This window comes from Salvelinus fontinalis, chromosome 16 (genome assembly GCF_029448725.1).
Source record: "Salvelinus fontinalis isolate EN_2023a chromosome 16, ASM2944872v1, whole genome shotgun sequence".
Lineage (NCBI taxonomy): Eukaryota > Metazoa > Chordata > Actinopteri > Salmoniformes > Salmonidae > Salvelinus > Salvelinus fontinalis.
In genome coordinates, this window is record NC_074680.1 from 40,156,806 (window position 1) to 40,173,987 (window position 17,182).

Below are 17,182 nucleotides of genomic sequence, written 5' to 3' on the forward strand. Positions count from 1 at the left end.
GGCCCTATACTAGCACGCAATGGCTACATTAAGCTTTTGACTCTACAAACTTGTTGGATCCATTTGCGGTTTGTTTTGGTTGTGTTTCAGAAGACGTTGTGCCCAATGGAAATGAATGGTCAATAATGCGTTGTGTCATTTTGGAGTCACTTTTATTGTAAATAAGAATATTAATATGTTTCTGAACACTTCTACGTTAATGGTGATGCTACCAGGATTGCAGATAATCATGAATGAATCGTGAATAATGATGACTGAGAAAGTTACACAGGCACAACGATCAAGACACAACATGGACTGTCTGTTTTGGTAACATTTTTTCCAAATTCTGGTTTCGGCAACAAAATAAACATTTTTTAACCCTTCTGTTTTTATGAAACCGCGGTCACCATTAACTATTTAGGTTTTGAAGAAAATCACCTGTGTGTGTTATTTTTCCTTGAACAGAAAAACTAGCTTGTCCTAAGAAATGGAAAGTGTGATATTTACCGGTACTGTGATTGACAACAAACCATTACATTTTCATGTGAAATGATTGTAATTTTGTAACGAAAATGTAGGATGGCATTGTGAATATTAATGTCATTGGTCCATGTCACTTAAGAGAGCAATTCTATTTGAGTTGTCTGGTTGAAAAGCCAAATGGGAAGAATTGCAAGGGTTGACACATTCAGTAGAAAGACTGTGGTCCCATCCAGGACAGTCCTTTCTGCCTTCTTAAAACCGTGGATGGTTTATCTTCAATGTCGAGGGAAGCTGACAGTTCTAGGATTATACTCTCCTCTTATTTTCATCCCAAACTAACATATTTAAATCCTCTCTGCTCATTAGCTAACACAGCCATGATGATGCACTTGGACAAAGCTTCAACGACAAAGGGCCATGTGTAAAGAAATGAGGTCCTATCCACTTTATAGGCCACTACTTTTGACCAGAGCCCTATGGATGCACTACATGGGAAAAGGGTGCCATTTGTCCACAGCCATAAAAAGAGTAAGAACTTTGCTCCTCTGAAAAAAGACGTAATCCAAATCAACTGACTGGTCAAATGTTATTCTGGAGACGGAGGAACCAAACTTCATAATGAGATTTTAGGATTAAACGGGCATGTGAATGGAGCACCACGAGCATGCAGGGTAAACAACCCAACCACACAGAAGAACACGTTTGAAACGGCTCTCTCATTTCGCCTGCCTTCCAAGGACTTCTTAGATAATTCAATGTTCATGAGTCTAACTTGCCGAGTAGTGAATTTCAAACACAGATTCAACCACAAAGACCAGGGAGGTTTCCCAATGTCTCGCAAAAAATATACCTATTGGTATATGGGTTAAAAAAAAACAGACATTGAATATCCCTTGGAGAATGGGGAAATTATTAATTACACTTTGGATGGTGTATCAATTCACCCAGTCACTACAAAGATACAGGCGTCCTTCCTAACTCAGTTGCCAGAGAGGAAGGAAATCGCTCAGGGATCTCACCATGAGGCCAATGGTGACTTTAAAACAGTTACAGAGTGTAATGGCTCTGACAGGAGAAAACTGAGGATGGATCAACAACATTTACATTTTACATTACATTTGAGTCATTTAGCAGACGCTCTTCAGATAGCTAGATGGGACAACCATATACAGTATGACTGTCATAGTAAGTATATTTTTTCTCAATAAACTAGTTATCAGTAGTGTATGAGTAGTTACCACAATACTACAAAATAAAAATATTTCAAAACATGCATCCTGTTTGCAATAAGGCACTAAAGTAAGACTGTAAAAAATGTGGCAAAGACATTAACTTTAGGTCCTGAGTACAAACCGTTATATTTGGGGCATATCCAACACAACACATCACTGAGTACCACTCTTCATATTTTCAAGCATGGTGGTGGCTGCATCATGTTATGGGTATGCTTGTCTTCGGCAAGGATTAGGGAGTTTTTTAGGATAAAAATTAATGGAATAGAGCTAAGAACAGGCAAAATCCTAGAGGAAATCCTGGTTCAGTTTGCTATCCAACAGACACTGGGAGACAAACTCACCTTTCAGCAGGACAATAACCTAAAACCATTTTTTAGACAGTTGCTAATCAAGGAAGTAATAATCATGTAATAACCATGAAACAAAGTTATAACCAATAGCCATGTGTTGAATGCAGCATAAAAGCAGTAGTCATCTCATCTTGAGCCATTTAGCTTTATTACACTGACTAACTATGGGAAGCTTCATTAACAAAAGCAACAAATACACTTTTATAATGCAGCACAGAAGCCTTTGGAAAGTAGTGGAGCGCAGAGATTTCTCTGAACATATGACAAACCTAAACGTTAATTCAATAAAAGGTCCCTGAAACACACTGGTGTTGCTGTGCTGTAGATCCGCATGCTAAGCTAATGGGATGAGTTAATTTGCTTATAGCTAGCGCCAAACTAACTGAAAACAGCTGATGTTTTCCCCACTGATTACAGCGTTATAACCAATTTGCCTTTCGTGTGTCAAACTCCGAGGGCCATACTGAACGTTTGTTATATTTTATCACCATCAAAACGTACAAAAAAATAACCCTCTTTCCATTGTTTTTGGAATTTTCTATGCTGCCTGTCAGTTTCAATTTGCTTTTAGTCTTTTAAATGTAGATTGAATTTGTTTTATTACTCAAACAACCTGCCGGCCGCATTGAATCGGCCGGCATATATAGTACCTAAATACGTCTATCTATCCGTTGGATATTTGGAATAAGATTATGCTGGCACATACTTTCACAACATCAGTGGATGCTGATATGGCTTCATTGCTTTACTGTGGTAGCTAGTAAAAGCATTTGTGATTGGTTTAATATATTTATGTCTTTGAGAAATTCCCATAGAGGAGGCACAGCCTATAGGCCATACAGTTTACTTAGCTTGAATATTTTGTTTTGTAACATCATCCATAAAAACCCATGATCAGAACATCATCATCTATAACTGAGTCATCCATGAACTCTTACTGGACGGACGGACCGAACGGACCAGCTTTGGTTCACTCCCACAAGTAATTGTACTAACTAACCGGTTGCTGTAATCCAATTAATCTGAATGTCCTCTTCTGCTTTCTACATGAAGTAGATCTGCCAAATTCTCTAAAGCTGTTTTCAGTCATGGGCTCTGTGTTCCAAATGGCAACCCTATTCCCTATATAGTGCATTACTTTTGAGTCAAATTAGTGCACTATATAAGGAATAGGGTGCCATTTGGGACACAGACAACATTTCTGTGGGATAACATAACTGAACATGTTTACCAATAGAAGAAAATGGGCTAGTATGTAGAGGGGCTATGTAGGACTCAGTATGCTGGAGAAAATGTATGAACATGTAGAGGGTTGTACTGTATGAACATGTAGAGGGTTGTAATAATGTATGAACATGTAGAGGGTTGTACTATATGAAGATGTAGAGGGTTGTACTATATGAAGATGTAGAGGGTTGTACTATATGAACATGTAGAGGGTTGTACTATATGAACATGTAGAGGGTTGTACTATATGAACATGTAGAGGGTTGTAATGTATGAACAAGTAGAGGGTTGTACTATATGAAGATGTAGAGGGTTGTACTATATGAACATGTAGAGGGTTGTAATGTATGAACATGTAGAGGGTTGTACTGTATGAACATGTAGAGGGTTGTACTATATGAAGATGTAGAGGGTTGTACTATATGAAGATGTAGAGGGTTGTAATAATGTATGAACATGTAGAGGGTTGTACTATATGAAGATGTAGAGGGTTGTACTATATGAACATGTAGAGGGTTGTACTATATGAAGATGTAGAGGGTTGTAATAATGTATGAACATGTAGAGGGTTGTACTATATGAAGATGTAGAGGGTTGTACTATATGAACATGTAGAGGGTTGTACTATATGAACATGTAGAGGGTTGTACTATATGAACATGTAGAGGGTTGTACTATATGAACATGTAGAGGGTTGTACTATATGAACATGTAGAGGGTTGTACTATATGAAGATGTAGAGGGTTGTACTATATGAAGATGTAGAGGGTTGTACTATATGAACATGTAGAGGGTTGTACTATATGAACATGTAGAGGGTTGTAATGTATGAACAAGTAGAGGGTTGTACTATATGAAGATGTAGAGGGTTGTACTATATGAACATGTAGAGGGTTGTACTATATGAACATGTAGAGGGTTGTACTATATGAACATGTAGAGGGTTGTACTATATGAACATGTAGAGGGTTGTACTATATGAAGATGTAGAGGGTTGTACTATATGAAGATGTAGAGGGTTGTACTATATGAAGATGTAGAGGGTTGTACTATATGAAGATGTAGAGGGTTGTACTATATGAACATGTAGAGGGTTGTAATGTATGAACAAGTAGAGGGTTGTACTATATGAAGATGTAGAGGGTTGTACTATATGAAGATGTAGAGGGTTGTAATGTATGAACATGTAGAGGGTTGTACTATATGAACATGTAGAGGGTTGTACTATATGAACATGTAGAGGGTTGTACTATATGAACATGTAGAGGGTTGTACTATATGAACATGTAGAGGGTTGTACTGTATGAACATGTAGAGGGTTGTACTGTATGAACAAGTTCTGGGCCTTCGCTCCTGGTCCAAAGAGGGCCTATTCTCTGTCAGCTACTCTTCAAATATATATTTTATTATCCTAAAACACTTGTGAATGTTTAGATGATCTCAATACGATTATTGTCTCTTCTGATCACAACAAACTTCTGTTCCAGACAGACGTACATTTTTATTTAACCTTTATTTAACCAGTCAAGACAGTTACAACAAATTCTTATTTACAATGACGGCCTACCCCGGCCAAACGCTAACCCGGACGACGTTGTGCGCCGCCGTATGGGATGTCCAATCACTGCCGGTTGTGATACAGCCTGTAATCGAACCAGGGTCTGTAGTGACGCCTCTAGCACTGAGATGCAGTGCCGTAGACCACTGCACCACTCGAGTGCCCATACATCAGACAAGGAAATTAAATTACAACAGTAAGCAAATAATAGGTTAAATCATCTCATGACCAGTGACATATTCTATAATCTATAATTATATAAGTGGACTGAGAGTAAATCGAGATTTTATTTTTTTTTTTACTATAAATTGCATTTTGTAATCACAAGGGTGAAATGATTCAAGGTCAGATAATGGTCAGTGGAATCCATGAACATGGAAAGTAGGAAGATAAAGCAGCTAAAACAGTACAACTACAGCCTGAACTATTGACCTCTCGTGGGGGGGGGGGGGTGGTGGCCTCTGATACAGAGGGTGAATCACACCTCCCTCTGCAACTGGATCCTGGACTTCCTGACGGGCCGCCTCCAGGTGGTGAGGGTAGGTAGCAACACATCTGCCACACTGATTCTCAACACTGGAGCTCCCCAGGGGTGCGTGCTCAGTCCCCTCCTGTACTCCCTGTTGACCTATGACTGCATGGCCAGGCATGACTCCAACACCATCATTAAGTTTGCACCGACAACGACGAGACAGCCTATAGGGAGGAAGTCAGAGACCTGGCCGGGTGGTGCCAGAATAACAACCTGTCCCTCAATGTAACCAAGAATAAGGAGATGATTGTGGACTACAGGAAAAGGAGGACGGAGCACGCCCCCATTCTCATCGACGAGGCTGTAGTGGAGCAGGTTGAGAGCTTCAAATTCCTTGGTGTCCACATCAACAACAAACTAGAATGGTCCAAACACACCAAGACAGTCGTAAAGAGGGCACGACAAAGCCTATTCCCCCTCAGGGAACTAAAAAGATTTGTCATGGGTCCTGAGACCCTCAAAAGGTTCTACAGCTGCATCATCGAGAACATTCTGACTGGTTGCATCAATGCCTGGTACGGCAATTGCTCGGCCTCTGACTGCAAGGCACTACAGAGGGCAGTACATCATTGGGGCTAAGCTGCCTGCCATCCAGGACCTCTACACCAGGCGATGTCAGATGAAGGCCCTAAAAATTGTCAAAGACCCCAGCCACCCCAGTCATAGACTGTTCTCTCTACTACCGCATGGCAAGCGGTACCGGAGTGCCAAGTCTAGGACAAAAAGGCTTCTCAACAGTTTTTACCCCCAAGCCATAAGACTCCTGAACAGGTAATCAAATGGCTACCCAGACTGTTTGCATTGTGTGCCTCCCCCCAACCCCTCTTTTTTACGCTGCTGCTACTCTCTGTTTATCTTATATGCATAGTCACTTTGATTATACATCATTCATGTACATACTACCTCAATTGGGCCGACCAACCAGTGCTCCCGCACATTGGCTAACCGGGCTATCTGCATTGTGTCCCACCCACCACCTGCCAACCCCTCTTTTACGCTACTGCTACTCTGTGTTCATCATAAATGCATAGTCACTTTAACCATATCTACATGTACATACTACCTCAATCAGCCTGACTTACCGGTGTCTGTATGTAGCCTCGCTACCTTTATAGCCTCGCTACTGTATATAGCCTGTCTTTTTACTGTTGTTTTATTTCTTTACCTACCTATTGTTCACCTAATACCTTTTTTGCACTATTGGTTAGAGCCTGTAAGTAAGCATTTCACTGTAAGGTCTACACCTGTTGTATTCAGCGCACGTGACAAATAAACTTTGATTTGATTTGGAAATGTATTTCCTTGTGTTTCCTTGATTCCTTTGTGTCCTCTCTCCTCGCTCTTCTTCTGAAAAGGCATTGAAGGAAAAGGTCAGAGGGGAGGAATCTTGGATTTTGAGAAGGATGTGAGGAGAGAGGACACAAAGGTATCAATAAAATACAATTGAGATTCACCCAGAGAAGACATAAAAATCCCACCAACTAGACAATCAACAGCTGAGACACAGTTCCACAATTCACGGCTGTGAGCACAACCTTATTTGAATGGTAAAGCACAAATGAGTATAGTAATTTCTCATGATAAAATGGTAAACAAGTCCATGGGACCTCTCAGTAAACATTAATGCCAGAATAACCTTCTTATTGTAGGAGAGGGTTGGAGGAAAGTGTCACTGAGAAACACAGCAGGTAACAGAGTTCAAATGATCGTAGCGGAAAGGCTGAAATCCCCGGGGAAAGGAATTGGATATCTAACACTCGTGATGCAGGACTCAGGAACACCGTTTCCATCAATCAATAACATTTTGGGAACAACATCATCAGTATCATCTGACTGAAAATAACTCATCTGATTTGGATTAAACCACCAGAGTGCATGTCAGTTGATTAATGCAATTAGTTTAATTTATGCTCCTTGAGATATTAGAAGTTGTGAAAGTGCAGAGGAGGAGAGGGAGGGGGAGAGGAGGAGAGGGGGAGAGGGAGGGAGAGGAGAGGGAGGAGAGGAGAGGAGAGGGAGGGGAGGAGAGGAGGGGGGGAGAGGGTAGAGGGGGGACAGAGGAGAGGAGAGGTGGGAGGAGAGGAGAGGAGAGGAGAGGAGAGGAGAGGATGGAGGGAGGGAGGAGAGGATGGAGGAGGGAGGGGGAGAGGAGAGGATGGAGGAGGGGGGGGGGGGTCTCTTTGTGCTCTTTCCAATGAGCAATGGAGCTTGTAGAAAGAGGAGTAAGGGAAGCGCTACTAAGGTACACTATAGTATATTTTGGTAGATAGAAGGTGCTCTTTGGTAAAAGGTGTAAATAGGTCATCAAAAAGAAAGGAGGACCAAGGCACTCTTCATATAATTAATTAAAATGCCTTTATTAGTATGGAGCTCATTGGCATGAAAAATGAGGGACAAGGAGTTGCTTGATAGCACAACCAGACTGGCACTCAGACTAGTTCAACATCTAGTTTTGATTTACATTTGGTTGAGTTGTTAACTAACGTGAATTCAATATGAACTCAACAACAACAACAAAAATCGTCATGTAAATGGTCTGGGTAAAAAAATGGGTTAAATCTTTGACGAAATGCCCTTACATTGATGACTTTTTCCAAAACGTTTAAAGTTGCTTCCACATCATCACATTGATTTTTAGGGTTGAAATTATGTGGAAACAACATTTATTCAACCAGTTTTGCCCAGTGGCCTGTGATTACATATATGGGTCTAGAAATGTTTCAGTCAAACCTGCTGATATCAATTGTCAGCAATGAGAAGTTAGTCCTGGAAAATTTATCAAGATTAACTTTGTTTTGAAATTACAGTTGAACATGTATTTTAGTTTGGGGAAAAAGTGCTTCACATTTAAATACGTTGTTGTGAAACTGTGAACTGTATTTCAAATGCGGGAACATTGTCTTTAAAAGGTGCATTGATGACAAAGCGCGCGATAGGATTGAATCCCGGCCTTAGTTTACAACCCTACAGTTTACATTATCCATAACAACAGCTGAAAACTAGGGGTAACTACGTGGTCATTTAGATGCACTCACATTTAAACATCAGACATACAGGGATTCAGTCTATGGGAGGAAAAGTTGAGCAGGAGGGAGAACTGTGGAAGTGCTCATCAGGATGGGGAAAGCACGTTTCTGACCACACAGCATGCTGGGGTCATAGACTAACTGAACCTGAAGTCCCGGGAATCAAGGCCACTGATAGGCTGAAGGAGATGTGGTGCTAATTATTTGGCGTGACCTTGACCAATAAGCCACTAACAAAAGTGCAGGGGTCCTCTGAATGGGAGACTAAGCTGCCCGACTAGAACTAACCAGAAGGGATGGCTAGAATCAGCTGACTGAGCTGGCTGTTTTAACAACTGCCTCTGTGTTTTGGGTACATTTATCTATTGAACTATGGACACGTTGTGTGGATGATTATATTAATGTTAATTTAATTAATGGTAAATTATGTTTTTGTTGACAATTTTACCAAATAACTCAACATTAAAGATGCAATATGTAACTTTTTGGGCTATGACCAAATTCCTATAGAAATGTGAGTTATAGATATGTTATTCTCATTGAAATCTAGTCTAAGAAGCGGTAGATCTGTTCTATTTGCTTTATTTCTTTGCTTCCTTAATAAGTTTTGTTTTTGCATCTTTTACTTTCGGTTTTGTACACCAGTTTCAAACAGCGGAATTGAAAAGATATTTCACATCGATTGAGATCAGTGATCATCAACTTGAGCGGATGGTCAGGGGGCCGGAACAATTACAAATCATTTGTAGATTCCAAATTGACCGCAAGGAAACATAAAAATGTCAAACCTTGCTTACATTTGTATATGATCACAGACACTAAGTATACCAAACATCAGGAACACATTCCTAATATTGCGTTGCACCCCCCCCCCCCCCCCCCCCCCTTGCCCCCAGAACAACACATACTACCATACCCCGTTCAAAGACACTTAAATCTTTTAGGCTTAAAAATCCTTCTTTAACCTGTCTCCTCCCCTACATGTACACTGTTTGAAGTGGATTTAACAAGTGAAATCAACAAGGGATTATAGCTTCAACTGGATTCACGTGGTCAGTCTATGTCATGGAAAGAGCAGGTGTTCTTAATGTTTTGTATATTCAGTGTATCTCTCTATTATGGGTGGGAATACTTTGAGTAAAAAACATGGGCTAGTGCACACCCAGAGAAAATGACTTTATGTAGAGGTGCTGACTAACGGTGAATAAACCACAAGCTATACAAATAAAGAGAGTCGCACACTATATACAGTTGAAGTGGGAAGTTTACATACATTCAGGTTGGAGACCATTAAGACGCGTTTCTCATCCACTCCACAAATTCTTGTTAACAAACTATAGTTTTGGCAAGTCGGTTAGGACATCTACTTTGTGCATGACACAAGTAATTTTTCCAACAATTGTTTACAGACAGATTATTTCACTTATAATTCACTGTATCACAATTCCAGTGGGTCAGAAGTTTAAATACACTAAGTTGACTGTGCCTTTAAACCGCTTGGAAAATTCCAGAAAATTATGTCATGGATTCTGATAGGCTAATTGACATCATTTGAGTCAATTGGAGGTGTACCTGTGGATATATTTCAAGGCCTACCTTCAAACAGTGCCTCTTTGCTTGACATCATGGGAACATTTTAAAAAATCAGCCAAGACCTCAGAAAAAAATTGTAGACCTCCACCAGTCTAGTTCATCCTTGGGAGCAATTTCCAAACATCTGAAGGTACCACGTTCATCTGTACAAACAATAGTACGCAAGTGTAAACACCATGGGACCACGCTGCCGTCATACCGCTCAGGAAGGAGATGCGTTCTGTCTCCTAGAGATGAGCGTACTTTGGTGCGAAAAGTGCAAATCAATCCCAGAACAACAGCAAAGGACCTTGTGAAGATGCTGGACGAAACAGGTACAAAAGTATCTATATCCACAGTAAAACGATTCCTATAGCAACATTACCTGAATGGCCACTCAGCAAGGAAGCCACTGCTCCAAAACTGTCATAAAAAAGCCAGACTACGGTTTGGAACTGCACATGGGGACAAAGATCGTACTTTTTGGAGAAATGTTCTCTGGTCTGATGAAACAAAAATAGAACTGTTTGGCCATAATGACCATCGTTATGTTTGGAGGAAAAATGGGGAGGCTTGCAAGCCGAAGAACACCATCCCAACCATGAAGCACAGGGGTGGCAGCATCATGTTGTGGGGTGCTTTGTTGCAGAAGGGACTGGTGCACTTCACAAAATAGATGGCATCACGAGGCTGGAAAATGATGTGGATATATTGAAGCAACATCTTAAGACATCAGTCAGAAAGTTAAAGCTTGGTCGCAAATGAGTCTTCAAAATGGATAATGACCCCAAGCATACTTCCAAAGTTGTGGCAAAATGGCTTAAGGACAACAAAGAAAGGTATTGGAGTGGCCATAACAAAGCCCTGACCTCAATCCTATAGAAAATTTGTGGGCAGAACTGATAAAGCGTGTGCGAGCAAGGAGGCCTACAAACCTGACTCAGTTACACCAGCTCTGTCAGGAGGAATGGGCCAAAATTCACCCAACTTATTGTGGGAAGCTTGTGGAAGGCTACTGGAAACGTTTGACCCAAGTTAAACAATTTAAAGGCAATGCTACCAAATACTAATTGAGTGTATGTAAACTTCTGACCCACTGGGAATGCGATGAAAGAAATAAAAGCTGAAATAAATCATTCTCTCCACTATTATTCTGACATTTCACATTCTTAAAGTAAGATGGTGATCCTAACTGACCGAATACAGGGAATTTTTACTTGGATTAAATGTCAGGAATTGTGAAAAACTGAGTTTAAATGTATTTTGCTAAGGTGTATGTAAACTTCTGACTTCAACTGTATAAACTCTCAATAATTTATTGGGTAAATCACCAACGTTCCGTTGCTGGAAGGAGACCAAAGCGCAGCATGGTGAGCGTACATATTCCTTTTATTTAGGATGACGCCGACAAAAACAATAAACAATACAAAAAACAACCGTGAAGCTTAAGGCAATAGTGCCACAAACAAAGACAACTTCCCACAAAGAACGGAGGGAAATGGCCTACCTAAGTATGGTTCCCAATCAGAGACAACGATAGAAAGCTGTCCCTGATTGAGAACCAAACCCAGTCAAAACATAGAGATACAAAATCATAGAAAAACAAAACATAGAATGCCCACCCCAAATCACACCCTGACCAAACCAAATAGAGACATAAAAAGGCTCTCTAAGGTCAGGGAGTGACACACTGTGCCTTCTTCAGGAGTAATAACATGATTCAAGCATTCATGATATGTAGACAAACAGTGCAATTAGTGCAACCAATGACAATAATGAGGGGTGTGTCAAAATTATTAAGTTAATTAAAATGAATTTAGTGAAACTGTTAAAAAAAACAATAGTTTACAGCATATTGAATATATTAGGCTATTGTTATCATATGGAAACATAATTAAATATTGTACATTGTATTTCACATTTTTATTTAGTTTCCTTTTCATACATTTTTTGGGTTACATGCAATCTTTTGGTTCAACCATAATGCATAATAAGCATCATCAACAGGGGGAACATATTGGCTGTACGCTGATAAGCTGTACAAAGAATATATCCATTTATAAGACTTGTTCATAAAAGAGAGAATTGTTCATGTTTTAAGTTCCTCGCTGTACACATCACAGACAAACTATATTGGTCCACCCACACAGACAGTGTGGTGAAAAATCCGCAACAACGCCTCTTCAACCTCTGGAAGCTGAAGAAATTTGTCTTGTCACCCAAAATCCTGACAAACTTTTACAGATGCACAATCGAGAGCCTTCTGTCGGGCTGTATCACAGCCTGGTACGGCAACTGCACCACCTTCAACCGCAAGGCTCTCCAGAGGGTGGTGCGGTCTGCACAACGCATCAGCGGGGGCAAACTACCTGCCCTCCAGGACACCTACAGCACCCAATGTCACAGGAAGGCCAAAAAGATCATCAAGGGCATCAACCACCTGAGCCACTGCCTGTTCACACCGCTATCATCCAGAAGGCGAGGTCTGTACAGGTGCATCAAAGCAGGGACCGAGAGACTGAAAACAGCTTCCATCTCAAGGCCCTCAGACTGCTAAACAGCAATGACTAACTCAGAGAGGCTGCTGCATACATTGAGACCCAATCACTGGCCACTTTAATAAATGGATCACTAGTCACTTCATACAATGCCACTCTAAATAATGGCACTTAAATATTAATAATGTTTACACATCTTACATTACTCATATCACATGTATATACTGTATTTTATACCATCTATTGCACCTTGCCTATGCCGCTCATCTATATACCTACATGTACATTTTCTCATTCACCCCTTTAGATTTGTGTGTATTAGGTAGTTGTTGGGGAATTGTTAGATTACTTGTTAGATATTACTGCACAGTCGGAACTAGAAGCACAAGCATTTCGCTACACTCGCATTAACATCTGCTAACCATGTGTATGTGACCAATAACATTTTATTTTATTTTATTTGAGAAGGGCCTGAGAGCAAGGTCAATATTCAGACCACTAGGGGTCACTGTTTTTAGATAGGTTATCAAGTAAGCCTCCCTTTGTAGGCTTTCCCACATTTTTTTAATATTTTCATCATTGCAGCGTCAAGAGTTTTGTCCTTGTAACCTCTTTTTTTTTAGCATTGCTGTTGGCCACATATTTGTTTAACCCTACATAACCGTCTATATGGTAGACCATTCTTGAGGGGAAGGGGATGCATACTATCCGCATGTAGCAGGGTATTGCGGTCTGTGGGCTTTGTGTATAAGTCTGTGTGTAATGCATGATCCATAAGTCCAGGTAGTTTATTTTTCTCTCATCAGTCTGCATGGTACATTAGAGTTATTCAGAGCTGTTGTTTAGTAGAGTTTGGAATTCATTTAGTTCCTGCTGACTTTCTTCCCAGAGCACAAAGACATCATATATGCATCTCTTCCATAGGAGGATTTTAGAAAGTAGGGGGTGTGTCTCTGTTTTGTGAAGGAGCGCTTCCTCAAATTGTCCCACATACAGGTTTGCATAGTTGGGGGTCAAAGGGGAGCCCATGGCTACTTTGAAACAGATGTCCATATTAAAATCATTTGCTCAGAAAACTTGGAGGGCCAAATAAAATCACTGCTAGTTGGGGAACCCTGGTTTAGATGGTAGAATTATTCTCTACACTCTACATTGCTTGTTTTGTAACATAAACTGAAATTAGGCAAACTATTACAAAATGTTCATCCAGGAAATGGTGGAACGATTTCTGCATATTGCATCTTTAAGAACAGTCACTTTTGGTAGGCCAATAATTACATAGACAAAATACTGTTGCGATGGTAATCTATCTTCCCAAAACAAATACTGTAATTTATTCACTAAAGTCAGGGTCATTGTGGACCACAAGTTAGGTCACCTGAGGTGCGTTCAGTTCGCTTGAACATTTGCTATGTTGCCGAACGGTTTGTACTGAACGTCACGTTTCCCCAAAACGTTCTCGTACTTTCTTGAACAGACCTTTGCTCCCATTTGTTGGATGTGGCAAAGTGTGGCTTGAAGCAATGAGTGACGTATTTAAAGGACAGTGGCCATGCTGACAGCGTTCCCCAACCCACAACCCAACCCCTCTCCGTTTTTCAACTGGTCGTTCAGTACAGCATAGGTTGCGTTCAACTGAATGTTCCCAGAACGTAAAAACATACTGAACGCAGCCCAGTTCGCTTGAATGTTTACTACGTTGCGGAATGGTTTATACTGAATGACACATTTCCACAAAATGTTCTTGCACGTTCTTGAACAGATTGTGAGGTACCTTTGCTCCCATTTTGGTGGGTGTGGCGAGGTGTGGCTTGAATTAATGAGGGACGTATTTAAAGGGTAATGCCCATGTTGACAGCGTTCCCCAACTCACAACTAAACCCCTCCCGGTTTGTCAACTGGTCATTCAGTACAGTACCTTTTCCGCTCAATTGAACGTTCCAGAACGGAAAAACTTACTGAACGCAGCCTTGGTCTTTGCACTCATAGCTCTATCGCCATCTCGTGGCAGAATTCAGATGGGATGAGATTGAACCTTCATGAACAACAGCACCGCTGAGCAATGAACGCTGCTTGAGTCATTCTATCAGCTGCCTGGAAATGACTGCATCATCATGCAATGATGAGCTGACTGCAGATTCTCAGTCATAGCCTAGTTGTCTCACTTCCTTGTTAGCTTACCTTTGGAACTTTTTTACTGACCAGCTGACTGACTGTCGGAAGAGATGTCACTCAATATACAGATGTAGGATCTTAATTTGAGCCATTTTACTAAAGCAGTAAAATAATCCTGCAGCAACAGGAAATGTGAACTATTATGTGGATTGTAATTAATTTACTTTTTCGTAGGGGTTCATATATTTTTTTGTTAGGGCAAATCAGGTCAGAAATTTCAAGTGGAAAATGCTAACTTTTTAGAAGCCTTTTTACAACTCAAATATACTACGAGTTTGTATTTCCTGCTTAGCAGGAATATTCTTGGCAACAAAATAGTTAAGATCCTACATCTGTAATGAATCGTGTTGTGGGTTGAATCATAAAAATATAATTAGAATAGTCATTCTATTTTTATGGGTTGAACCTCCTATTATTGATTTCACTAAATATTGGCCCACAATCACAGTTCATGCCATCAAACTAATGTGAAATGTTAACATTTGAAACAATACTTTAGAGAGATTGAGAGAGAGCAAGCGAGAGAGAGAGAGAAATAGAGAGTGATGGAGAGATGGAGAGAGATGAGAGAAAGATAGAGAGACAGAAAGAGATTGAGAGACACAGAGAGACAGAGACAGAGAGGAAGATGCGATGTAAGAGAGAGATGGAGAGAGAGAGGTGGAGAGAGAGATGAGATGGAGAGATTGAGAGACAGAGACAGAGAGAGAGAGAGAGAGAGAGGAAGATGCGATGTAAGAGAGATGGAGAGACAGAGATGGAGAGACAGATGGAGAGAGATGGAGAGAGAGAGATAGAGATTGAGAGACAGAGAGAGAGAGAGAGAGAGAGAGAGAGAGAGAGAGGAGAGAGAGAGAGAGAGCTGCATGGCAATAATGCACCAGCCCATAAAACATCCAAACAATTTCACACATGCAAATGACATGCAAATGACTTTACGCATATCAACAATAGTTACGATTTTAACGCCCTCTTGCATGAGAGGAGGGGTTTATTCCACAGATTGGAATCTCACACAATACTTCTCTGTACTGAGCCAAGCTTAATATTTACACTTGTAAGATTGTCTAAACAAATGTTAACACTGTAGGCCTATTGTACTTGGTAAGACAGTATCTTCACTCACTAATACCTGTGTTTGTTTGTGTTCAGTTGGATCAGGATTGTGTTCAGTTGGACCAGGATTGTGTTCAGTTGGACCAGGATTGTGTTCAGTTGGACCAGGATTGTGTTCAGGTGGATCAGGATTGTGTTCAAGAGGACCAAATAGCAACAATGTTTTATTCACTGGGAGCTGCTGAAGGGAGGCCAGCTCATAATAATGGCTGGAATGGAGCGAATGGAATGGAAACCATGTGATCAATGTATTTGCTACCATTCCACTAAGTCCGCTCCAACCATTACCATGAACCCGTCCTCCCCAATGAAGGTGCCACCAACCTCCTGTGGTTTGTATAGGTCTTTACAGTAACTGTAGGCCTGCCTTTTTGATTTCACAACACACACACAAATCTTTGTAAAGGAATGGATTTAAGAATATATAAACATTGCTCGTCCATATATTTATATATTCTTAATTCCATTCCTTTATTTATATTTGTTTGTATTGGGTATATGTTGTGAAAATTGTTAGATATTACTTGTTAGATATTACTGGAGCTAGAAAAACAAGCATTTAGCTACACCCGCAATAACGTCTGCTAAACATGCGGTATGTGACCAATAAAATTTGGAGATGGAAAACCCCGTTGGAATTGTATTAACTCCTATTGTGTACGTTGCCCATGCGTCGTCAATGTGCCGCAAGGTGCATTCTGGGCGGTTCTGGGACAAGGAGGGAATGAGAGTCAATTGGGCACTTGCTCAAAAACAAAACGTTTGTATGAATTTCGTAAACAAGAAGTACATTACACATATTTTGCGAGATAATTAACTTGTTCTCTGTATTATCATATAGCTTTGGAGTCGTGACATTATGTACTTTCAAGAAAAATAGACAGGTTTCTCAACTAATATCCTGACTTTGAGAAGGGAATACGTAACACAGAACAAACTTTGTCCATTCATTGCCATGGGATTCCTATCTCCTTTCTGGTTAGTTTAGTAACGTGGAATCCACACCAGACACTTAGAATGTTCTAACCTCGTTTTCAAACCAGAGTTTATTTAACAGCGAGTTTAAAATGTATTTTAATTATCTTTGGTTATAAATAGTATCGAGTTTTTTGCACGTGAAATAATCTATTCCCACAGCTGCACCTAACTGTACTCTCCAAGTCACTGGACTTTTTCTTCTGATCAGTGGAAGAAAATGAACATTCAACAGTCGCTGAAGTGAGTCCACCTGGCAGGACTCCCCGACCCTGTTCCTGGAGAGCTACCTTCCCTGTAGATGTTCAAGTTCAATCCAACCCCAATTGTATCTTACCCCAATCAGTTTCAGTAGTGTAAAAATACTTTTAAGTACTACTTAAGTATTTTTAGGGGGTATCTGTACATTACTATATATATTTTTGACAACTTTTACTTTTACTCCACTACATT